The 25,231-nt window shown below is 51.5% G+C and overlaps 1 long non-coding RNA gene across 1 annotated transcript; it reads right to left on the reverse strand.

Annotated features, from left to right (window-relative positions):
* Window positions 1-1,405: 1,405 nt before the first annotated feature.
* On the reverse strand, window positions 1,406-24,758 carry LOC122381021. The gene is made up of 3 exons (XR_006256450.1): window positions 24,504-24,758; window positions 10,517-10,580; window positions 1,406-2,635 (listed from the first exon to the last, which is right to left on the reverse strand). It is a non-coding gene; the product is annotated as an uncharacterized LOC122381021 (long non-coding RNA).
* Window positions 24,759-25,231: the final 473 nt, after the last annotated feature.

The following is a 25,231-nucleotide window of genomic DNA, read 5'->3' on the forward strand; positions in this document are numbered from 1 at the left end:
TTATTGACCTTGACCTAACTTGACCTGACATGACCTCAGCAGCAAAAATCTGGTCGGGTAGTGTGACAAAGAGGTTCTAGCTGGCTTGGCACCAGAAAACAGCATCGTCATCGGTATATGGTAAGCAGCGCACTTGATATCCAACGTTGACCCAAAATAGCAACATTCTTTAGTTTAACCTGACCTGGAAGGTCAATGACTGACCTGAGAAGATAAAACTGGGTATCATTGGATTCGTCTCTTCCCAATCCAACAGGAACGAAATGGCGCGGGGGGGGGGTGGCAACCACTCCCCCCCCCCATGTGCGTTCTAGGATGGGAGAATGGCATGTGCGGGCGAGGGTTAAGGAGAGTTTTGGATTGTCGTTTTCTTCATCTTTCTGCGACCATCCTTTCGAAAGTTAGAAAAGGGAGCAGAATCACCCATCCAGTCGGGCGCGCGTATGGCTGCATCACCCAGCGGGGCTCGGGATTTACAAGCTTACCTACAGCAGGGTTTATGGCCCTCCAACATAGCATACCCTGACACTGAAGGCGTTCCGAATTTGCAGCAATTTAGGACAGCGCAGAGGTTCACTCATGACGTCATGTCATATGTCAATGACTTGACCTTACCTGGAAATGCAGTTGGTGTCTCGAGATTCGCCTCGAGTCCTTTGGACGCGATCGAACAAGGCGTTGCACTCAACGCCGCGACTTCCTGCAGCTTTGACCTCCGCTCCCCGCCACAGCGCGAGTGACCGGGCACCAGACCGAAATCGCCGCAGGTCAATGTCATAGAGGCGGGACTTAGTTGTGGCGCGTCATCGCGAATCAGAGACCGCTTGGGGCCTCTACACTCAGGGTGAGTCTCGCATGAATTGGACACCGCGCGTCCGGAGTCGATGAGCATCGCCTAAAATATTGAACAGACGATAGTCGACGAAATGTCTATTATTAATGTTTGAATGTACGACTAAACGGTATTTTTGCACCTATATTTAGTTTGGAATGCATTAATGCATATTAAAACAGTCCCAAGAATAAGACCTTCCAAAAGGTTTGCCGTGAGCAGTGCTGTTCCGTGCTGACGTGGCGAAGTCGTCGTCGTTCAAAAAGACGAAGACCAAAAACAATTCAGGGCATGTTTCAGCATCTGAACAAGGCCTTTCGGGCTTCAAATTTGAATGTTGCGCCCGTTGAATTTATTTACAAGCAATTATGTACTGAGAAGGAGAACCTTCATAATTTTCAGAAATAAATTCTGCCTTCTCACACCAATACCTAACTTTAGGAAACGCCAGTATAGTGCGTGTGTTGCGGGTCATGCGGTGATGCTTCTCAGGCTCGTCCTGTACGATGTATGTTTGCACTGAGCTTAGATTCCTCTGAAAATGAGAGAAATCCCATGCTTTCGTATCTAATATTTATTTCATAAAAAATACCAATATGTGCAACATAGGTACAACTGACTACATAATCAAAAAGCTTACAGGTAGTATGGCACATAGCACCGGTTTAATTATCTGATCGTCCAATGGTGCGACAGCGCACTGGTCTAACTTTTCGACGCTAGTTTTCACACCTGACCTAGTTGTCCTTTCATAGCAGACTTCGGTGAAAGAGAACCACAGATAATAGAAAACTCCGGTAATCTTGTCACACTTCGAGAGGACACCGACCAAATTACCCCCCATCCCCAAACGCCACCACCACATAAGGTTCCTTACGCCCAAACACCTAGCCGATCTTGCTTACCGTCGAGAGCCAACCTACTCGTCAAACTGGCTGTGATAGGACCCTCCATAAAGCCAATCAGCAGCCACCTTGACGGGCAGGACAGGGAGAAATAGATACGAGCTGACTCTGCTGGCATATATCGCCAGCAGCGCGCGAGAAACCGAACCGATGTATCATCCGCGCACTCGGAGACGTATTCAGAGTCTTGGAGGTGTCCCGCTTAGTTGCATTGCGGTCTATGATACACTGCTAGCACAATATCTAAAACAAATGACGTCATTAAATTGCAGAGGTAGTTGAGCCGGCGTGCAGCGAGGCAAATGCAGCCCAGCTCATCAAACATGGCTGTGATACGATTCGACATACGTCTTCACAGCCATTTTGATGGCCAGGCAACACTCAAAGGACGGCGGCGGCGGTGGTGGTGGTGCATCAGACACGAAGGTGACGCGCTGAGACGAGCGATGGCGCAGTGATGACGTGGAGAGGCGCACTTGCTCATCAAAGCTGGCTGTGATAACTCGAAATCGTATGACAGCGCAACCTGATGGCAAGTGAGCCCCCCTAGGTGAGCCAGCAGTCGGCCCTGGTCCGCCGAACAGTCCTCGCAGTCTCGGAGATTGTGTCACAGAGAAAGCGGAAGACAAAGTAGTGAGAGGTCGACAATCTCACATCTCACTACCCATGTCTTTCACTCCCAAAGTGACGCATAATGATGTGATGTTTTCTGGTAGTTCCGAACGCGAGCTGCGCTGCTTCAGCGCAATCTTTCTGCTTCTGAAGATCGTTCAGCTGATACTTTGAACGTCGCCATGAGCGATTATGACGTCATCCCGGGGTGGTCACGTGACTGCCTAATTAATTACATCACAGTCCGTCCCCGCCGTTGCTCAGAACGGATGAACATCACTGGAACCTGAAACAAGAAGAAAAGTACGTCAACCTCCGCTGACAAACACCTGACGGCAGAAAATAAACACGTCATGGTAGGCGGCGGCGTTTCACAAGTGTCACATCACAGACTGCCGCCAGCGCACACCGGAAGTTTTCTTTTTCCGCGGCCCGGAGCGCTCTCCAGGGCCAGCGACGGCCTACTGCCCCGCCTTAGCCTTCCTCAGTCCGCACTTGGCTCATCCACCGCCCGCCATTTTACCCCGCAGGCGGCCATTTTGCCGGCCGCCGACTTGCAACATTGCAGAGTCATGAGGGAGGCGGCGGCCATGAGCGGCGGCGGGCGCTCATTGGTCAGCCGGCCGGCGGGCGACCAATGAGCGGCCGGCTCGGCCGCCCGCCGAGCCGCCGACAGGTGTGGCCACTGCACGGCCGCCGGCATGTGCAACAAAATGGCTGCTTATAGCAGAAATAGCCGCCGGCAGTCCAGATATTAATAGCGATGGCCGCATGTTTAGCAGTCGTCAAAACAGCGGCCCGGTGCGGAGGCGGCTGGCGGCAGTTAAAAATGGCCCAGGCGCCCGGGAGGAGGGGGGGGGGGGGGCCCGCCGCCGGAGGGGTCAGGGGGTCAACCCCAGGGCGCCGCCTCCCGGTCGTGTTACCAAGGTGAGCAGAGGTCGAGGGTGAAAAAACAGACCAACCCTCGGGAAGTCTGATTGTTTAGATATACTTCCCATTGTGCAGCAGTGATTTTTTTTCGGAACCAGCAAAACATGGAGAATTTCGCGTGCTAAAAAAACACATCCTGCATTTGTATGCCGACTTTGGTACAGGCGGATTCTAGGGAGAAGAAGGGGTGGCCAATTGGGACACTTTCCCATAACGCAGCAATCTTACCAGACATTTTGGCACCGAGCGGCTTTAGTAAAGTATATTTTTAAAAAGGCACATCAACGCATAGAAAAGCAAAATAAGCCTGTTTGTTTTTAGGGAAGGGAATTCAAAAACCCTTTATGGAAGGACTCCCCTTCAACGTCTCATACGATCTTCCTGGATCCACCAATGAACTAGTATAACAGAAATTGGCGTCTACTAATTGGTGCGCAATAAAAGGAGTTGAACGAATGCCAATTTTGAAGGGTTGTGCCTGTGACTGTGGTTGTGGCAAAATTTATGTGGCTGAATTTTCCAAAGCAGCGACAAACCTCCAATGATTGCTCATTCTCTTCCTAGAAGCAAACGCCAAACATGATAAAATTGTGCATTGAAGTCGTTGCAGCGTTTCTTATCTGCCCTTTTGGCGCATCACTTCTTGATGAAAGAAATTATCAATAGTACTATACTAATGTAAAGTTCAGGGAAGAAAGATTGAAACAATTTCTTTATATGGATAATGATCCTCATTGCACACAATGGAGCCCGACCAAATACTCTGATTGAAACACATCCTCGGTTGCCATCCACCGCACCCATCCAAAGACCAGCCATCATAGCTGCCCTTTGGCTTCATCACTCATCGCCTGGGCGGTGTAAAACATAGCGTGGCGAGGTCGGCGTTTTTCTGCCGTGGCCGGTGGACAAAGGCTGGGCGCGGGACACTGGGATCCCCTTCCAGCAGACCGTAGGTCAGTCGACAAAAACATCGCTGGGTAGATCGAGAGGGGAGACAGGAGAAGGCACTTGACAAAAGAGAACAGGAGACAAGACTGGCTGATTGGCGTGATCCCGATGGACTTCTGCCCTTCAGAAGTTTGGTAAAGCGCGCCCGTACCAACTCTGACACAGGACGATATGCTATCGCACCGCCGGCAAGCTCTGCGTCGAGCACAAACACCCTATCGGGCGCATTCCTCTCTGCACTTTTTGCTGCTGGCAGAGGTACCCACCAGTGACGTCACACCGGTCACACCAGTGACGTCATCAGCTGTAATAGTGGACTGCCGGCGGCTGGGCGGCCTTGATACCGGGGACGGGAGAGCACGCACTGGGCGGGGGGAGGGAGGGGGGGGGGGGGCGCCGACCACGCGGTCGGGTCGGCGCGGCGGGGAGGGAGAGGGACACGTGGGGAGCGAACAGCCGCACGGGGAGGGGGAGGGGAGGGGGCGGGAAAGGATGGTGCACGGGCGGCGCGTACCCGGCGACCCCCAGTGTCCAGCACACCACTGACAGCAAAACGACCCCAGCTCGCATTCCAGAGTGTGTGGCAATCTTTGCGCGGCGATTGGCTTTACGCAACTCTTGGAAGGCAGGGTCACTCAGGCACAGTACCTGGAAGGACGACAAGGCCACTGGAGGAGGATCAGGGTGACATTTATGGGATGCCGGTCAGCTCGCGCCTCTCGGATTCTCGGTAATATGACTATGGACATTGGACAATGGAACCGTTTGACAGTTCGGGCGAACGGGCACTGAAGATGGGGGGGGGGGGCATGGTCTTCCATCGCAATCTCCACTTGACCGAGCGTCATTGTTCAGTGGAATCTTTTAAGCTGTGAGGGAGAGGGATAGGGAATATACGCAGCAGTGTTAGTATAGAAAGGAATGGTTAAAGGTTAAAAATATAAAAAAGCGTTACCAGGGACTCGAAGATTTTCCCTTCGCAAATGCGCTGGAGGTGGCGACGTCTTCACATAACTGAATAGGAATATGGTGGCTACCGATGTCTGGTATCCACACTGGCGGATCCAGAAAAGTGGCATTGCATGCTACGGGGGCGGATGGGGTGCATATTCCCCAAATGTTTCCCATTTTCAACAACTCCTTGGAGTTCGCTTCCATGTGCCCCGCTCTGCAGCTTGAACTTTTTCAAATTAAATTGTCTAATTTTCTTTCTATGCATTAATAAATAGACCACGCAATTTTGCCAAGCTCGGACGCTGCAGGAGGGACAAGTGCCTCCCCCTGGATCCACCAGCACTGGTAGCTATCCATTTCTCTCTTTAAAAAAGCGAAAGCACGTCAAAGACTCACGATTAACATCTGGCGAAAGAAGGCCTTTTTCCTGAGCGAATGAGTTTTTCTGGTAAACCCGTTATTTAAGACAATTTCTTTTTTTAAAGAAATCTTCGTATGTGACCAGATGCGCATTGACCAGATCTGATAAAGTACTATAATAATATAATCATAATTCATAAGTTGTGTATCAGACACATTTTCTTGCTATCTCATCTCAACCGATGAGATAAGTGAAGGAGGGAAAACAAGAAGAAAATGATTATACCATCAAGCTTTCATATGAAAAGGTTTAAATTTAACCAACCAGTACCCCACACAGCGTCAAAATTGGACAATTTCTTATGTTCAGTTTTTATTAGATATGGTGTGCCCACGGCTTCCATTGTTTCCTTTCTAGATTCGCCGATATCTTTATCAATGTTTAAGTTTTCTTTCACATCCTGCTGACCTTGTTAGATACGACTGGTCATATCCAGTTTCCTTGCCATCCGGACCTCCCCCCCCCCCCACTCCCTTCCGATCTCGTCCCCCACCGAACGCTGCCATCCCCAGAGGTGTGTGATGACGCAGCTTTTCCGGGGTGTCGCAAACACGGTGACTCGGAGCTCAGTCAGCTCGCAAAAAGGCGGATGCCCTCTCGCTTCGGCCGGATGAATGCGCTGGCGCCGCGTGCTGTGGCAACACCCTCAGCTCGGCCGGCCTGCGCGAGATGACTGAGCGCGCGCGCGCGCCATTATGGCGCCAGGAACGCTGACGTTGGCCGTCTTACTCACAGAAAGGCATTTCCAATTCATAGTTCTCACGATTGAGGATTGGTGACACATGCTTGAATCAGGATACCGAATACCAGGTACTGTCAAACGTTCTCCACATGTGGTCAAACAGGTCGTTCACGGGACTTGGATTCGACGGTTTCACTATTGTTCGATAAGCACCGTACCGACTAAGAATGACGCTGCGTTACATATGAATGCAACGCTCCCAGCAGTTGTAAGACTTCCCAACGAACTCGACTCATGTTCCAAATAAAATGCAGTTTCCAATATTACCAAATCATCATTGAATTCAAACTCCATGGATGTTTGAATCAGAGTACTAGTGCGCAGAGCTAATAGAATCAATCGTCCAGTCTGAGCCCTGGCACATTTTTGCAGCATTCCCAGACCGTGTTGTCCCTCGGCCGTCCAGAGACCGACTGAGCACCCGCACGGGTCAGTCGCCCCGTCCTCCCTGCCGTCCGGCGGCGCTGTGGGCCTGCCGCCCGTCCACGAGCGGCTCCCATCGATCGATCGAGCGCGGCACACAGAGGGAGATCCGCGCGCGCGCGCGCACCGCCCGCCCTCCTCTCCGGGCCCGGCCCCGGCCCATCGGCCACGACGCCACTACGCACGCTATCGATCTGCCCGGCCCGGCGCCGGTACAGCTGGAGCCGCCGGGGACGACACCCGTTCCGGGGTCCAGCAGCCCTGTCCTGAGCTGGATGTATATCCGCTCCGGGGCCCACCAGGCGCAGCCCTCCCTCTCCAAGGGCCGCTCCACGCTGTCCACGCGCTCCCTGATCGGGGACGTCGAATCGAATCAAGTTCGCGGGCTGCTTCCAATCGGAGGCTGTCCAGCAATCTCATCTCGGAGCTGTTCCCTGTCAGTCCTGTTCGGGAGCTGCCTTTCGCTATTCACCGGGTCCCTACCGTAAGTGGGTCCCCTCTGTCCAGTGTCCCCGGTGTTCCGATGTTCCGGGGCTGCCCTGCCCCCTTTCTATTCACAGGGTTTTCTTTCTGGAATACAGCTCCACGCTGTGCACCCGGTGGGAAGCGAGAGCGCAGGTCGAGATCAGGATCGACCGTAATGAAGGGATGCTAGCAGGAAACAAAAATCCGATCAAACAGTAACGGAAAGAGTTTTCTCCTGGGTACCACCAGTTTACATTTATCGTGGAATTTATCCATCCGATGCCGTCACTGACTTCACAGGCTAGTTCACTCAGGAGATCATGAAGCGCATCACGGTGACGCCTCAGCAGCAGCGGCTGGTGCCCCTCCGGCAGGACCGGCACGGGTGAGGACACCCCGGCCGCGCGCCAACTCAGCGGAGCTCTGCAGCGACCGGCGCGCCGGCTGCCAGCTCGTTTCCCGGGATCGGTCGCCAGTCGCCACTGCGCCGGTCGGTTCAGTGTCCGCTGTCCGGCCTTGACCTCTGCCGAGCAGGTCCCTACCCTCGGCCCGCGGCAGGGCCCTGAACTGCCGGATCCCGCCGGAAACTAGCGCACACCGCCGAGAGGATAGCAGCTTTGTGATTGTGCGAGGGAGGAGATCTCACAGCCGCTTCCGTTCCAACCTCCTTATAAACTTCAGTGGTCACGTGAACATGCCTTTATCTGCAGTATCGAAACAAACCTCTTTCGACCAAAGTTTAAGGAAACAGCGCCGCTGATCAGAAGTTCGTGGTGTCCGGATCGGTTGCGCTGCTGCGTGGTCACGCCCTGCAGCCCCCGCGAGCCGCGCGTCACTCCCGCCCGCAGCGTCCATCCGTCAGTGCGCGCGCTCCAGCTGTCGGCTTCGCGCGCGGCGCCCGTCGGCGCGCCAAAACACGGCTCAGCGCGCCATCCGGCGACAGAACATGGCGGCATTCGGCAGCGCGCCAGCTGCGCCGCCGCCGGCCTTCGAGTGCGCGCGGCGCACAAAGCCGGCCTTCAGCTCAGGGGACAGGGGGCCGAGGGAGGGGGTAAACATCAGACCGATCCAAGACGCACTCAGCTTGCGCGTGGCGAGTCGTTGGCGCGTTTTTGCGCCGTCACGGCCTTGCAGTCGGATGTGCGCGCGCTGCGTGACGCACAGGCCGACCTCTGCGCGGAGAGGCTCCTCCTCCAGCGGCCACGTGGTCTCGCTGGCGGACCGCGCGGCGCCAAATGACCTCGCTCGGCCGATGCTCCTTTGGCGCCCAGTTTCGATTCGACTCTGACTGATTGGTGCTCCGTCCGCGTGACACATCGACGAGCCGAGGACAGCTGGACAGAAGAGAGCTCTTTTCCAGGGGACAGCCGCATAGGAACAGAGCTCCGGAGCACATTATGACAGAGGAGAGCTCATCCAGAGAACAGTCGCTGGAGTCCAGAGGGGCAGAGTTCTGGAGAACAGCCGAACGGAAACAGAACTTCGGAGGACAGCCTTACAAGAGGAGAGCTCCTCTAGAGGACAGTCGGAGGGGCAGAATTCTGGAGAACAACCGGACGGAAGCCTAGCTCAAGGGACGGCCGGACGGAAGCCGAGCTCCTGAGGACAGTACAGCCGGACAAGGACAGGAGCCGAGGACAGCCGGACACGGATAGAAGAACCAGCCAGTCGTACAGTAGTAGAGCTCAGAAGAGGATAGTTGCTCCAGAGTACAGCCGGACGGGAGACGAACTCAGGACATGTTCACTGCATTATTTGTTCAGGACATGGACAGGACAAGTTCGGACAGGACATGCAATATTTGTTCCGTGTTTTACGAACTCAGGACAGCCGGACGGGAGCCGGCTCCTGCGTGTAGCAGCGCGCCGTCCAGCTCACACCCAGTGCAGGAGCCTGGGGTCCGGCGCGGCTCACGCCGCCTGTGCGTGGATCTGCGCGGCGCGTCGTCGCTCGATCAATACGGGACCGGCCACCCCCGCACGCACACCAGCTGATACCGGGGGGGGGGGGTAGCGGCTGACGGGGGAGGACCAGCCATGCGCACCCGTACAACGACCGCCCCGCGTTCGTGTGTATGTACGAGGGGGTGGGACAGCCTATAGCTGGTACCGGTAGAGGTAGTCGGGTACTCGTGCCCAGTTGGACATGCTGTCATGTCAACGATCTTAGCAGAGGTGAACAAACATTTTTAGCTTCCTTCCGTTGATCTATTGATGTTGACAGGGAACGCACTGTTGCAGTGCTACCACTATGACTGGTAAAAATGAATGTTTAGAAAATCGTTTTAAATTATTTTATTCGTAAGATGCACCACCGTACAATATGCGCAGATCACGAGGAATATCTCGATTTGTTTGAGATAGTATTTACCAAAAGCAGAAGTCTGAACTTCTCTGCAGCCAAGTTCGATTAGTCAGACTTAATTTAAACATTTTTAGATGACGAATGTTTCAACTTTATTTCGAGTCAGTTTTACTCATCTGTAAGTGGACCATTGGTCATTTCCGAATTGGTAATTGACCAATATTTAAAAAGTGGCACGACATGTAGTTTGAGGCTTAAATGCAGACTCTCCTCACAAAATGTGTGCATTGTTCGGCAACTGCAAGAGGAAATTTGATTAACAGACTGTTTTGATCCACGGGGTTCGGCCTATCTATTTTTAGCATGACGGTAACCTTACTCAGGCGAGACCAAGCCAGTCTGATGTCGAGAGAGGGTGCGTTGTTATTTGCTTGACCTACGCACTGAGCCCTACTTCGCATACATCCGGGCCCTTACCATCCATTAGTCGACTATTCAGACTCAATGTCCTATTAAGAAAACTATCTAGGCTTGTGCATTTTCAGGCCGCTCATAAGAACTAGACTGAGGGATTGAGCTAAATAACGAGATAGTGCCCATCGGATCGGCTACACATTATCCAAGCTGTGTCAATCACACATTCAAACACGAAACAAACTCATAAATGAACAATTCATGCTGCGGTGGGCGCCTCTCGTCTTTTCTAAACTTATCATTTGCACCCATTTTAAGAACAAAATACACGAGTTTTACTTTCATCTGCCTGCACACAGCACTAAAACGATGCAATTATCTTCTCATAAGAATGTGTATAAACTGCGGATGAAGTTTTAAGACAAAAGTGCCCGCTTGGTTGAATCAGTTCTTACTTCTTTATCTATCACCTTTCGTGTTCATACGTTCATTTTAGGTAAATTCCGAAGTTGTACACTCGCATTTTTTTCGTCCCGGAAGTCCCGAGCGAATGAAGAACATACCTTGAAGTTTGAATCTCATCACGGTCGAACATCAATGCGAAGTGGAAGCGAGAGCAGAGCACACCTGCAAAAGAGAAAGAATTGTCACGACCCGTGACCACACATTGCAGAGAGCCCATTCTAAAGCCTTAATTGGGCATTTGGTCGGCACCACCTTTGGCAGTATTGACGTTAAAACTGCAGCAATAGAGCCATGCATTTTATGGTCAAAAAGGATACAGCAGGGACAGCAAGAACAAGGTAATAATAAAACAACTGAATCCTCCCCCTAACAAATCTCTACTGACAAATGTTTCCTGCTGATTCTCAGCAAAGGCACAGCATTGACGATCAGATATAACGGCCATAAACTGGAATTCTAAGAATAGCATACACGCTAAAAGGGACAGTAACACCAACCCTCTATTTAAACTTCTTGTACCAAAAAAGAGCGAATATTCCGTGCAGAAAGGCTACCGAAGACTGCAACGATTCCTAATATTCAAACGGAACGAGTGGGCCCTGGCGTTCACGGCCCTGGCAAGGCGGCCACGCGGCTGGCCGCCGTCGCGCGCCCTTCAAATTCAAACACGGGTGTCGAGTACCACCGGCGGGCCCCACCGCCGGCAATGCGCCATCGGCCGGCAGCGCCGCCGACGCCACCGCGGCGGCTCCCGCTCTCGGCTCTCGTTCCATCACATGATGGACACTGAGGGATGAGGGTGCAGAGGGTAGCACGTTTCACCCATAGAGTTCCTACCATTTCCCCCTATCGCCGTTTGTCCAGGGGCCGGTCATGCCCGGGCGGACGCCCACCCGGCCGGCAGTCCCCCTCCCTCCATCCCTCGCCCCGCTCCCATTCCCCGATGCCTTACTACGCTGCGGCCGGCTGGCGGCAGCCGCACGGTGCTGCCGCCTGGCGTCCGATCACAAAACCTCAAGCATGCGCCGGCGCCCGTGGCGAGCGGCGCCCGCCGCCGCCGCCGCCGCTGCCGCCTGGCCGGTCGGCCGACGGCGGGGCACGGCACGGCGGGCTGGGGTCGTCCGTCGGTCCAGGCCGCCCCTCCGACGGCGGATCGGACTGGAGAGCCCCGCCGCTGACCGGGGCGAGGCTGGTTGCCGGCCGAGACGGCCGCTGACGCTGTGACGCGCCGGCCGCCGCTGCGTCACATGACCCGGCGCGGCATGACGTCACCGGGGGTGGGGGGGGGGGGCGAGGGGGTCTGTGGGCCAGTCGTGCTCAGCCGCCGGTCGCTGTTGTGGCTGCCGCCGCAGCGTAATACCCTGCCGGCGCCGCCCCAGTTACCATGCGAGTGGCACCCACCGCATGGCGGGCAGATCATATTCACAGGCATCACGCGGTCACCCCATGGTGGCCAGTGATCCCGGGGTTCGGCTGCCACCACAGAATACCAGACGGACACCTAAAATTCACTAATATCTTTGAAACATTTTCCCGCGGTATACCTACGCCATACCTATTTTTGACGACTTCACAGCGCACGGCTATTCAAAAGTCATTCGCAATGTAGGCCAGGTCGGTTATCGTTGCTCTGCCCCCTCCCCCGGGGCGCACGAGTCTCTCCGCACGCTGTACCACTTCAAAATGGCGGCCCAGCAGAGGCGTTCGTCCGGCCCAGGGGCGCCAGCGTGCAGGGGCGCACTCAGGCACTTGAAGGGGATCAGCTCCGGCCCTTGGGGAGTACTTAATAGTAACAAAACGAGAACATTGGAGAGGCACGTAGATTGCTAGACATGCGCACGGATCCAGGAAAATTATCTAGGATTTGATCCCACGTATCTGGATTTTTGATCCAATGGGGTCATATATCCGGCTCTCTTGTCGATAGATTCACTGGGATCACGAACATATTTATTGCCTGGAGATTCGGTGAGATCATTAATCCTTACTTTTTGTCGACAAAGGAGCACTGGTTGCAATGCGCTATTATTCTATTTCAGGGATATTATGTGATTACACATCATAAACCAGTTTTGTGGCACTTATCGACATGAACTCGCAAGGAAACGTTCTATCTCACAGGTTGCATATGAGGGGATTCACTGGGATCATGGATCCCTGTTCTTTCTTGGTTTGTCCTAACTCAGATCCTTTGAAGTCATATATTTTTAATGGGATCCAGTGGGATCATAGATCCTAGCTTATCGTTTGCTTTGAGATCCACAGAGGCCATCGATCTATCACTCGGATCAGAAATGTGTACACAAAGGTATCGTAAACAAATAACCTGAAAACGTTAGATCCCTTGAAGTTATTTCTTAAAGAGTTCAGTTTTTACCGCGGTGGATTTGTTCAGTGATTAAATGTCAAATAACGTCCCTTGTCTCACATAAGTTCTCAAACGTTCCATGTGAAATTGAGAATGAAAATAAAGTCTAGGTTAGCAATTAATTACACATTGCAAAAATGTATTATGCATGCTGCTTGGTCATGGCATAAGAAATTTAGGACGCGACGACTGCTGAGTGCTGGCTGCTGATACCACCTTGCTCCGTTACTGTACTGCGAAAGATTTTGGAGGAATAAGAAATAAATATTTTCATGTTCTGCAGAAAGTCCGAATTGGAGTTTGCTGAAGTTTTTGCTGTCCTTTTATGAAGGTTGAAGGACTATCTTATTTAATTTCTTAGTTGAACAGATCGAGAGAGAAATTGTATGCTTTCGGGACTTTTCTATTGTTTCAGTTCGTATTTGATTTGGTATCGGTTTCAAAACATTCAAAAGAAATTGTATCTTTCGGGAGTCGGGACTTTGCTATCGTTTCAGTTGATATTTGATTTGGTATCGGTTTCAAATATTTAACATCACTAGCCTACATGTAGTAGATAATGAAACAGTGGATCATTTGGATATATGAATGATTACTATGTAGTGGGCGGAGCAAAGAAAATCGGCAGTTTTTACCTAAGCACGAAATTCGAAAGAAACGTTTTCATACTGTCTACATAATGACGAACCAACATGCCGGACACTCTTCGAGGTGGTCAATGGTCATCTTACACCATATGACTAAGAAGGATCATATCAAAATAGTCTACGAAACAGAAAATACTTGTCGGCTCGACGGCCAATCAAGCAATCATTCCAATGATCGGAAAGAACGACTTAATAAAGGCAAAATTAAAGACGGACACCAATTAATCGCAAACTATCGTCCACATTCGTCCCTCGACACAGCGACTGAAGGTCCGAGGCCCTCCCTCCCTCCCCCCCCCCCCCTCCTTCCCGTGTACGCACCGCATCTGCGCCGGAAACGGCGCGGTTCCGGCGGCGGGGGAGACGCGCGGGCGACAAAAACGGCGCACAGGATGGAAATAGTCCCGAGGGAGGCGAACGACCGCGCCGCGTTGGCAAAACGCGCCGCGCGGGGGACGAGCGCGGCGCGGTAGCGGGCGGGGGACCGTTCTTTGACGTAGCAGAGAAGAGTTGTGTGGGTTTATTTGCTGTCGGTCTGATCAATCGTTCAATAAAAAATAATAACAAAATGAAGATTTCATCATGGGATATTACTTCGCAACTTTGTAAGAACGCTAGCTGTTATAAAATGTGGCAAAAAAGTTAATATTTTGGTCAGTTTTACAGACTGGTTTGATTTTCGGTATGTTCCCATTGTTTTGGGTGGTATTTGGTTTGGTATCGGTTTCCATTTTTTCTTCAATTGACAACACAATAGCCATTGGGACCAATTTCTCATTCTATGTATCGGTTGCCGGTGTATGAATAGGACCACATCATGGACTAAACCTTGAAGGGCCGGGTCACCAAACTGGACCTTAGAGAACCTAGGTCACCGATTTCCTGTTTCCTATAGTCCCTAAGCGGCCCAGGCCTAACGAGACTGACCCGACCCATCGAGGGTCAGTCTGGTGACCTAGCCCCGCTCCCTTGAGGCTGGACGACTGCACGGTGATGGACCACACTGCCGAGGTCTCCAAACCCGGCACCACCGGAAGCTGACCGCCGCCGCGGCGAGCCGAACGTTGGAGGGTCTCACGGATCTCCATCGGTTCCCAGGCGACCCACCGCCGATTTCCGGCGTCCGCTGCCAATGGCGGCCGCCGCCGGAAGCAGCACGCGCGGCCCGTACCGCCGCCACCGGAGCGGTCCCAGAAACCGTGAGAAAGACCAGCGCAGTCGGCCGGGGAATCGCCAATCAATGGATTCGAACTGAAGACAATGGAGGAACTTGCCGGGGTCAAAGGCATACGTTTACTTACAAATTTGAATAATGAACAGAAGTCGTATTTTCGCACAATATCAGCCTAGTAAAAGAGTATTTATTGAAACTTTGGCGGCGGCTTCAACAGACGTCGAAGTCGATTGAAGCCAACATCCGGATGATTTCAAAGTAGGTTGTTCATAACTCGGAAAGGAAAACAGGCCGGGCGTTCGAGATTCCGAAGAGCCACGTGACGGTGAGTACCCGATAAGAGGTGCTGTTTGCTTTTCTCACGTGGCCGGCGCGCCGCCATTCGTTCACAGTGGCCGCTCGAGGCCTCGCTCCGACCGCCAGCGCCACTATCTGCCGGCCCGGCGAGAGCGGCCCTATCGCCTCTACCGTCCCACTCAGCCGCGGGACGCCCGAGCACGCAGCACGCACCGGGCACGCATGTAAACAGCGCGCGGGGCGGGCCGCCGGGGCCGACGCCCTGGCGCCGGTCAGCCGCCCCCGCCGCCGTGGTCTCCGTCCGCCCCATCCAGCGGGCGGCCTCTCCTGTAAACAGAGGCCGCTAGAGCTGCCGGTCGCTGCCGCCGTGTCCGGCCCGCCGCCGCTAGAGCTGCCGGTTTGCGGCGCGCACGGGCCCGGCGGTGCAGAGCCGCGGTGGCCGCCGGCGGCGGCGCCTTCTCAGAAGCGCGGCCCTGCAGCATATTTACGTCTGGACAACGAGTTGCGGGGAAAAGTGCTGATTTTGTTGCATTTTAGGAGCCGGTGATTAGGCTAGATTTTTGGGTTACTTTTTCGTTCCGATTCATGTATTTCATAGTGTTTGGCTTTTGAATATTTTAGTTCTTTCAGATAAATATTACTTGCCTTACAACTTTTGTAAAAACGTTTCATTTTTTATAAGCCGACGTTCAGAGTCCTAAAAATACATCAGCACTACAATCATTGTAAACAAACAAATGGAGCACCACTTGGCTCTGTTCCAAGGACATTTTTTAGTTTATCTGGTGGTTTTTTTACTCTTGTACGTCGTTTTGTTGGATGTTTTGAATATTGACTTATATCATATCATATCATATAGCATGTTGACTGAAAACAATCCGAAGTATCCAGAGGTCCTGACTCCTGAGCAATATCAATATCAAGTTGAACAAGTTATGAAATTTTGGTTGATAAACGCAAGGTGATCGGGCTCATTATATCAGCAATAAAAAGTAAAATTAAAAGAGCTTATTGGCCAAAAACAAGATATAATATTGCAGACCTTGGAGCAATACCTACTGAAGAGCACGCTGAGCAGGATCATGTCAGAAAATGTTGACTGATGAGCGTATATTGATGTATTGGTATGGATATTGAATGATAACTTACAACAGCAAGATAAATTAGTGTTAACTTTCAAGTTAAAAATCTAGAATGAATGGACTTGGGCAGCTTAGATGCTTCATGCTATGCAGATTGTAACGTGCATCAGGTACTCAGTGTCTGGCAAATGAAACATGTGATCATTCCATTGCTACTGGAGGAGAAAGCTTGGATCACTAAATCCACTTTATGTTGATTTTGATGTTAATCATCACTGTATTTCCTGAAAAAAAGGATTGTAGTAGAATTGTCAATGTGACAATCCATGCAACGATGTGATGATATAATGTGTTCATAGTCATTCGTGAATCGTGATAGTGATTATTGGTCCAATACACAATGGCAAAGCTCTCAGTCTCAGCGTTTTTTCCTGTGGATGGCCAGCAGTGACTCAGAGCTTAGAAGTATTAGTTTTCTTCACAGGGCTGGGATAAAAAGTACTGAGGGTAATCTTCCACCAAGGAACTCTACTTTGACATGGTATGAGATGTAGGCACAAGTAGGTAGGTGCTTAGTTCCTATAGTCAGTAGTTGTGTATGTTTAGTCGGGTTAGCTTAGATTAGATTATGTTAGTTTTTTTAATTTGCCAGTGTCCATAAAAATGTGACCTGAGCAATGAGCTACCTGACTAACATGACAGCTGACCTAACCTCAATCATCACACATATTTGCAGCCTATCCAAGACCTGCATAGCAGTAGCACCCAGTTATAGGTAGGTACTCACCCTAACTCAGTCTTACCTGCTAACCTTCAACTTGCCAATAGTTAGCTCACCTTGCCAAGCTGCATCCAGGGCAACAGTCAACTGAGGAACTGGCTCATTGGGTGGCTGGTGTGAGTCTGTGCATTTAAAGTGTTTCTTCTCTGAAGCTGCTCTGCACTACTGTATGTCATGTTAGATGCTCAGAAAATGTGGGAAATGATTACTAAGCTACTTTAGTGCTTTGTGAATGCTCGAGACATGAACAAGTACAGATCCTGCAGGGTACAGCTATGAGTTAGGAGCTAGGTGAAATGTGCTGTTCCCTGTTTGACCATAGTAAGTATACAAACAAGCACAGGGTCACAGTTATATTCAATCTCCACATAAACATACAACAAAAATAGCCATATGGCCTAACTCCGACACACCACAGATAACTTAAGCCTTTGCAGGCACAAAAATGTTTTGATTAACAGGACAGGTATACAATATATCCTCTGTCCTTGGGGGATCTTGCTGCCAAGTTGAGGTACAATGACTTAACTTCAGGATTGATCAACCTTTTCTTAGCCACTGCTTATATACGAGAAAGACCACATGCTTGTTTGTATTGATTTACAGGACATGTATACAATATATCCTCTGTCCTTGGGGGATCTTGCTGCCAAGTTGAGGTACGATGACTGAACTTCAGGATTGATCAACCTTTTCTTAGCCACTGCCCACTGCTTACACGAGAAAGACCAAATGCTTGTTTGTAAACTGCGTTGAAAATTTAATGATCCACCTTCAATTCTGACATGAAGGCACACATGAAATAGTTCCCTCTCCTTTTGGAATACACAAAGCAAAATATTTAATAAATTTTAGTGGATCGACAAGAGCAATTAGCCTGGCACTGATGAATTACACTGACGCTTATTCGCTTCATATTTTGTAACAAACGCGCTAAAACTGCAATATAACAGCACTATATGCTTCTTGACAAAATGCAATAGAAGTAAAAATTTAGCCCTGATGGCATTCATTCTTGGTGGAAACGTAATAAAAAAATATTTTGTAGCAACTATTAAATTCCGGCCGAAAACAGTCAACGGTTTAAAAAAGAATCATTCCAATGACGGTCCATTCTTGCGGTCCTGAAATCGCCACTATTTCCGGCCTCTCCAACGCAACTCGTTGTCCAGACGTAAATATGCGGCCCTGCACCCGACCAGGTGAGGCGCGAGCCGGCTTCCACCGGAAGCGGCCACTCTTCACTCACACGCTCCAACCGCTCTGCAGCGGCCGCCTGGTGCCAGCAGTAGCCGCCGAGCCCGCAGCCCGCTGCCAGTCCCAGCACCACACGGGGCAATAAGACAGAGCAGTAAGCACCCAGCTAACGGCAGCTCCAATCGAGTGTCACATACCGTGCATGGCCATTGGCCACACAGCATGGCAGAGAGTGACATTCTATGTTTGTTCTGAATGTCCTTTCATCATGTGACTTTCAGGTACAAATCCAATTTCATGGTTATTTGAGCCATCAACATTCCACATTCGACTTGCCCTAGCCCACAGACCCTCCCCTAGCAGCGCTCCAGACCTGTATTTGTCCCAGTCTAGAGGGCAGGACGCGCTCCCCCCTGGTCGGTCGGAACAGCGCGGTCCCAGCACCTGGCAGCCAAGGACGGCGCGGTCCGGGAGGGGACCGGGGCAGCTGCCGCCCCACCTGTCCTGGCCTGCCGCCCCCGCCGCCGCCGCCCGGGCCTGCGCCCTCACCCTACCGGGGCCATTCCTTCCCGCAGCGGCCGGTCGGGGTGGCTGGCCGGGCTGTGGCCCAGCGCTCGGGGCCGCTGCCCTCTCCACCAACGCCCAGCGAGGTAGACGGACGAACGGAGCGGGACGCCCGACGCAGTGCGTCTGCGTCTGCGTCCGGCAGGTGGCGGCAGGGCCGCGCCCGTGTCGTCTCAGGACGCCCCGTGATGAGCAGCGTCGCTAGCGTCGCCGGCGGCGCGCCGACATCGCCCTCGAAGGCCGATCGCCGGAAGGAGCGGAGATTGATGGCGCTCTATTTTGAGGTGCAGGCTCAAATCGTCGATTGCAGCTCCACGCGCCATTAACTCGGCGTACAAGAGTAGTGGAATAAGCCGATATAAATGAAGTGTTCCACGAATGGATTGCCAGTGGGGACTATCGAATGTACCATGAACATGAAGCTCACAGATTACCGAGAGGGGTTGGAGTAACCGGTAGGGTGTCAGTCGGAACTCAATACTGATAAAGCGTCCGTGCAGCATTCGAACTAGCAGTCAAGTTCGATTCCTACGATCATCAGTCAGCCATACAGCTGACCAGCAACGCAGCACCCGGTAATCAGTATCAACCCCATAGGCAGTCACTGAACCAACCACTTGATAATTTACCCCTACAACATAAGCCATCCAGCAACCATCTAGCAGCCCAGCCGTCCAGCTGCCCCACCCGTCCAGCAGTCGTTCAGCAGCAGTCCTGCTGTTCAGCAGCCGCCCAGTAGCGCCGGATGTGACCTAGGACGCTCTGCGCAGATAGCATTGCGGCCAACAGTCCCATCACACGCCGCCCGCGTGCTGTCGGTGGGAGTCCATTACTGCCGGCCAACTGAAGCCGACCATGCCGCCACCTCTGCTGGAGGGAGCGCGCTCGGAGCCATCGCCGGACCACGTGGTCGGATAACCGACTCACACGAGCAGTCACGTGAGCGCTGGTCGATCAAACGGTGTGGAGACGGAAATACAAAGTTCGAGCATTTCAAGTGAAAATCCAAGATTACATAACAGATACATCACTGCCAAGTGAACTCTGACGGTAACTCCTGTAGAGCTTCAAACCGGTCCTTCTTCCCGCTTGCTGTAAGTGACATCCAGCCCTGAAGGGAAACGAGCCGAACTCCCAAGCCTCCACATCCCACAGGACTGCCAATTGTCTCCATTGCCTCAGCTCACCACAGCCGCTTGCTCACCGATGGAAGCGCAGCTATCAGACACAGCCGGCGCAGTGGCGGCATGGTGTGGCGCGGCGCAGCCGCCGGTACCGCAATGCGGCGCATTCCAGCCGAGAAAACGCGCCGCTCCGGCATGCAGTGGATGACCGCCGCCGGCGCTGGTGGAGCGGTCAGTCGCCACCGCAGCGGCCGCCCGGCACCGCAGCAGCCACTGCCACCAGTGCTATCAAGGTATTCACCCAGCACCGCTCCTGGCACTGGCTGCTATTCCTGCCCAGCACAGCAGCAGCAGCAGCAGTCGCCTGACGCTGCGACTAGTAACTTACGCAGTTACCGATGTTGTTATTTGCATACGACTTCAACTGTTGCTTCTGCTTCTGCTTCATCTAAGTCGTACCACTTTTCATCTATTTTAGTGCTGCCTTAATCGATCATTCTCATGAGAAAGGACGCTTCTTGTTGGCTATTATCGGCGTACCAGCAATACCGAAAGCAGCCAAGGTTTCCTGAAGTTATTGCGTCGTAGACAGAAAAGCTACCTCATCCAAATTTAACATATTCGCTACAGTAATATGTACAAGAACCGCAGTGTATTTTTCCATCCGCAGAGGCTTAGCGACCTGGGCGGCCACGTGCTTCACACGCGAATCCTCGTAGACCAGTTTTCCATGGCATGACATAATGGCCGAACGCCTGGCGGAGCGTAAAAACCTCGCCGGCAAATTCACGAAGGCTGACCTGGCTGAAGGGTTCAAAGATTCTAGACCTCACTGACGATTCTGACGGCCATCGCCCATAATCGCACGCCTTCAAATAGTCACGACGAATGGCTACCATCATAGTCAATTTCGTCTCAGTAGATATGATTTACAGATACCTATATCCAAATGGGACTTGAAACATAACTAGTCTTCAAGGAAATATACTACTTTCTGCAAATGAGATTTTGGCTAATGTTCTTTTTATTTTTTTTATGCTTAAAATGATTAAAACAGAAAGTAATATGAAGAAAAGGTTTTTTTTAATTATTTTCATAAAGGAGGACGCATATTCCATCTTTGGTAGAGGCTAAATAGCGTTTGCGGTGGAAGCTTATTACGCGTTGACCCATCATACTGCGTGATAGTCACCGTGACTGCGTGGTTCAAAACCAACTGCATGCTGATTGGCTGACGTTGCCCTCTTCGACAGGTGGCTGCATTCTTGGCATTCTTCCGTAAGGCACTAAATTCCTGCGTAAGGCAAGGCACTGATTTCGGAAAGATAAATGGAATATATTTGCCCATAGGGTAATCGTCGGGCAGTAAAAGCTTCTGATGTGCTATATAGTCTCAGCCCAAGCTACAAAACTGCCATTCCAGTTCAAAACTCCATGTTAAAAGTGGTATACCTACAAGTGATGTCAGTTGCAGAAAATGCATGTCCAATGTCCGTCCAATGTCATGCATTTTCGTCGACTCCCCGTCCAAATATGTTGAAGCCAGCCATTTGTACAAATATGTATGTCGAAAACTACGCAATAATCAACACCCAGCACGATCATTTAAATTGCTTTTATGAACTATTTTGTACCAAAAAGTGTTTATCATATAGAGAGTTTAGCTGCGCCTTCTATTCGCCAATCAATGCTATACAAAACTGTGATAAAAATGCTGAGGTTTAGCAGTGATCGTTTAATGTTGTCCAAAGCCTGCTGCCTTTTCTAGCACGAAAAAAAAAAACACAACAGGAACAGTCAAACAGTTTATCGCTAGAACAATGCCTTTTTCTGACTGAGCACCACTTTTATCAGAAATCAGGGGACAGAAATCATTCGACAGATATTTGTTGTCCCAAGTTTTGCAGTTTGTGAGATGTTCAGTCACATTAACAGAACAGGTCGATTTCATTGCACAAATTTTCACCAATTGTGGTAGCGAAGCCAATCGCTTGATAGTTATGACCAATATCAGATTCCAATTAACTTGTGATGTTCGACTTCATTTGGTTTGGGCGATACGACTAAACGAGCAAAGCACCGTCCTTTCACTGATTATCGTGAGAGAAACATTCGAGATCGAATAATATCGCTGCGTTATCCACTTCCACAAAAGTAATTAACTAATAATTTATCCGCACAGGTAGCTGAGAAAACTCCAGCTCATCACAATATGAAATGGTGGACTTCAATTTTTCCCATATCAGTCACACGGAGCATTAATTCAGTCAAATGCTTATAAACAAAATGTTTAATTTTATCGAGACGCATAAAATGATTATTGCCTGCCAAAATGTCGGTGACAGACTAAAGAGCAAACCCTCTAATGATCCTCTCAATTCTCTCAACGAGTGTTTAAACAGTAATTATTCCAGTGGAATTTTCGAGCTCCACATCATATCATGTAACATATCGAGCTTTTCTGACGTGGTTAACAGAAAACCTACTGAAAGACAAGGGTCAAATTGGGACGTGGAAAAACGACATGAGGCTAACGTATATGCAATAGGGTAGCCTGGGGCAAGACGCCCCAGATAATTTATTTTGCTACATAACTTTTGTCCCACATCACCTGGAAGGTCAAATTTGTGCTCAATGCGTTCTTTGGACATTTTACTTTAAATTCCACCCCTCAAATTCATTCACTTATGATCGGACTCCCAGCTAGGAAGTGATTTGTGAAGCAACTGCAAATAGGGCGTTTTGCCCCAACCCCAGGGCAAAACGCCCCACGGCCTGGGGCAAGAAGCCCCATACTCTAGATTAAAGATTAAACATGCTAGTTGAATAAATCTTATATGAGAGGTCCGTTAGACCTTGGGAGGCACGGCACTGAAGTTAGCACCTTCCATCCTATCAGGTGTTCAGCTACGACACTATTGTGTGAGCAGTTTTTTCACCTGCCTCAGAAGGCCAAATAATAAATTATTGCAATGCAAATGTTAACAAAATACTTCCTTTGCCATCCAGTTGCTGAGAAAAGTACATATAAATGCAAAGAAACATGCCGTTCGCCAGCTACCGAACATTAGGAAGTGGGTAGTCCGAACAACACATGAGGTAAAACGCCCCATGGGGCTTTTTGCCCCGCGACCTACTGGGGCGTTTTACCCCATCACGTAGTACGGTCAGAGAACAACGCCTTGCACTCCAGGAAGACACAATTTAACACGAACCAACCCGGCATTATAAGCGTTAGACAATAGTCGTTCAAAATACATAAAAGTCGTTAACCTGATGTGGACGATAAAAGAACGCCATGATGCATAATCTGACAACAAAACATAAAAATCACTCAAAAAACACATTTTTGGCTATATCTCCCTAAAGCGTCATCACAATTTCTTTCCAGTCTGCTCATATAATGATCGTATAGTGCACGTTTTATAGAAGAGAGGATGTTTCCCCAGAACCTTGCCAGTTCCGAGAAACATCGGTGAGGCGTTTTACCTCGGCGGGGCGACTTGCCCCGGTCTACCCTACATCAATAGCAAATTTTAACGTTATCAAGCAGGCAGGTGTTAAATAAAGAATGTTTCAAATAAATAAACCAATAATTTATTTAGGCCGCATGAACCTGACAATGAATTCAGTACATCGCTCGACTACGCACAGTGGGCAGTCCAGTGACTCCAATCTTCTTGAGTTGGCGACATGAATGGCTTGAAGAATTCGCAATTTTGAGCATTTCGCCATTAGAATGCGTTGATTGATTACTGGTTGAGATGCGTTGGAAAGAGAAGGGAGAAGCCAATTAGTCGGGCAGCATGGATAAAAATAGAAACAAAGCAAGAAACGATAGAATACCCCCAAAAATTATTTAATCCTAAGCTGACTTAAGCGGCCAACTATTGGTCGTAGTGGTCAAAATTTTCTTTAAAATCTCCATTAAAAAAAAATATCCCTTTCCTTGTAAATCAGAGCCACTCAACGTGGCAGCAACATCGTGCTTCAGCAGACATCACATTCCTTGCACCGGAATATCTTTACCAGCCTTCTCTTCTGAAAGAAGCTGATATAGCCTAATTAGCTATGCATTCGATCCCACCCGTTCCCAAATATTCGATGGCGACTTTCAAACGGCAGGCCCCGCCTCGCACCCACGGGCCATTTCCATTCGCCTTTCGTGTTTTTCCCTCTACAATGAAATAGGAGCACGTTCCCTCCCCTCCCCTCCTCCCCGCGCCCGATAGGAGGCTCCCCGTGGCAAACCTCCGCAGGCGGCGGCCGCCCTCACTGCGCATGCGCGACGGGAACATCGACCTACGGGCGGCAAAATCCGATATCGGCAGCGACGGGGCGCCGGGCGCGGGCCGGGGAGCCACGCCGCCGCGCCCCGGCCCCCGACGCTGAGACGGTAGCGCCTCACCTACAGGGCGAGGGCGAGGGCGAGCCCGCACAGCCCCCGACACATCTCAACGAGACGAGCAGGCAGAGCGGAGACGAGCGGGCCGGTCGCCGTGGGGGCGAGGGGAGCGAGGGACGCCGCGTGACACCACTGCCGGACGCCGCCGCTGCCGCCCGAAGACGCCCCCTGCCGGCGCACCCGGCGACGGCTACATCCCCTCCCCTACAGAAAACGGCACTGACACGCTGCTCGAACCTGGCGCTATCACGTAACGTGCACAGCATCGCGAATAACATCAAAAAACGACGTGCGCGCAGTTGCAGAGACGGAGAAACCGAGACAAATACACAATGAAGACAATTGTAGCGCACGTCACAAGCGGCGTCCGCCGGTCGACCGGAAGCCATGCCTGTCGGATGAACTGCGGGTATATCACTCACACACGAACCTCCCGAGCTACTCACCATCAGCAGGCGGCTGTCCACCGTCGGCCACCCACTCACTGGGCACGTGGGCGCCGCAAGCGAAGCGCAGCACAGCGATTCTCGCCGAATCGGCGCCCCACACAGCGCGGCCACCCCGTGTCGCCAGTTCCTCTCGCTCTGCGCCCCGCTCCGCCCGGGCGGCGAGCGGCAGCCGGGGGCGGAGTCAACCGCCGCCCGGCCCTCCCATTGGCTGCCGCCGCAGCCATGGAAGTGACCCACCAATCAGAAGCGTCGCTCATCCATTCTGGCGGCTACGTCAAGGTTACTACTACACTGCGGCTTCCCGCCGTAAAAATTCCGCGCTCCAGCGCGCGACGCTCCGTGTTTCGCGCTCAACGCGCGGCCCGTTCGCCGCCGTTTGAAAATGCCAGCGGCGTGGAGCGGCGCGGCTGCGGCGTGGCGTGGCGCAGCAAAGGCGCGCGGCCCGCGAGGCGAAATCAATACGCGTAGTACGCCGTCCACTACGCCGTCTCGGCGGTCGCCTCGGCCGAGTCTCCAGAGCGACGGAGACAGCAGCGGCGAGCGGACTTGGCCTGGGGTATCGCCGCCACCGCCGTCCGCTCGACAGTGTCCACTGACACAGCGTCACTGACACTGACACACTGGCACCGAACTTCGCACGCACCAGCACATTTTCTGACACCAGTCCGGCCAGCCCCGTCGAGCTACGAACCTGAACGGCCGCACCGACAAAATTTGCCGTCTTA

Source organism: Amphibalanus amphitrite, unplaced genomic scaffold (assembly GCF_019059575.1).
Source record: "Amphibalanus amphitrite isolate SeventyFive unplaced genomic scaffold, NRLGWU_Aamphi_draft 000111F_arrow, whole genome shotgun sequence".
Lineage (NCBI taxonomy): Eukaryota > Metazoa > Arthropoda > Thecostraca > Balanomorpha > Balanidae > Amphibalanus > Amphibalanus amphitrite.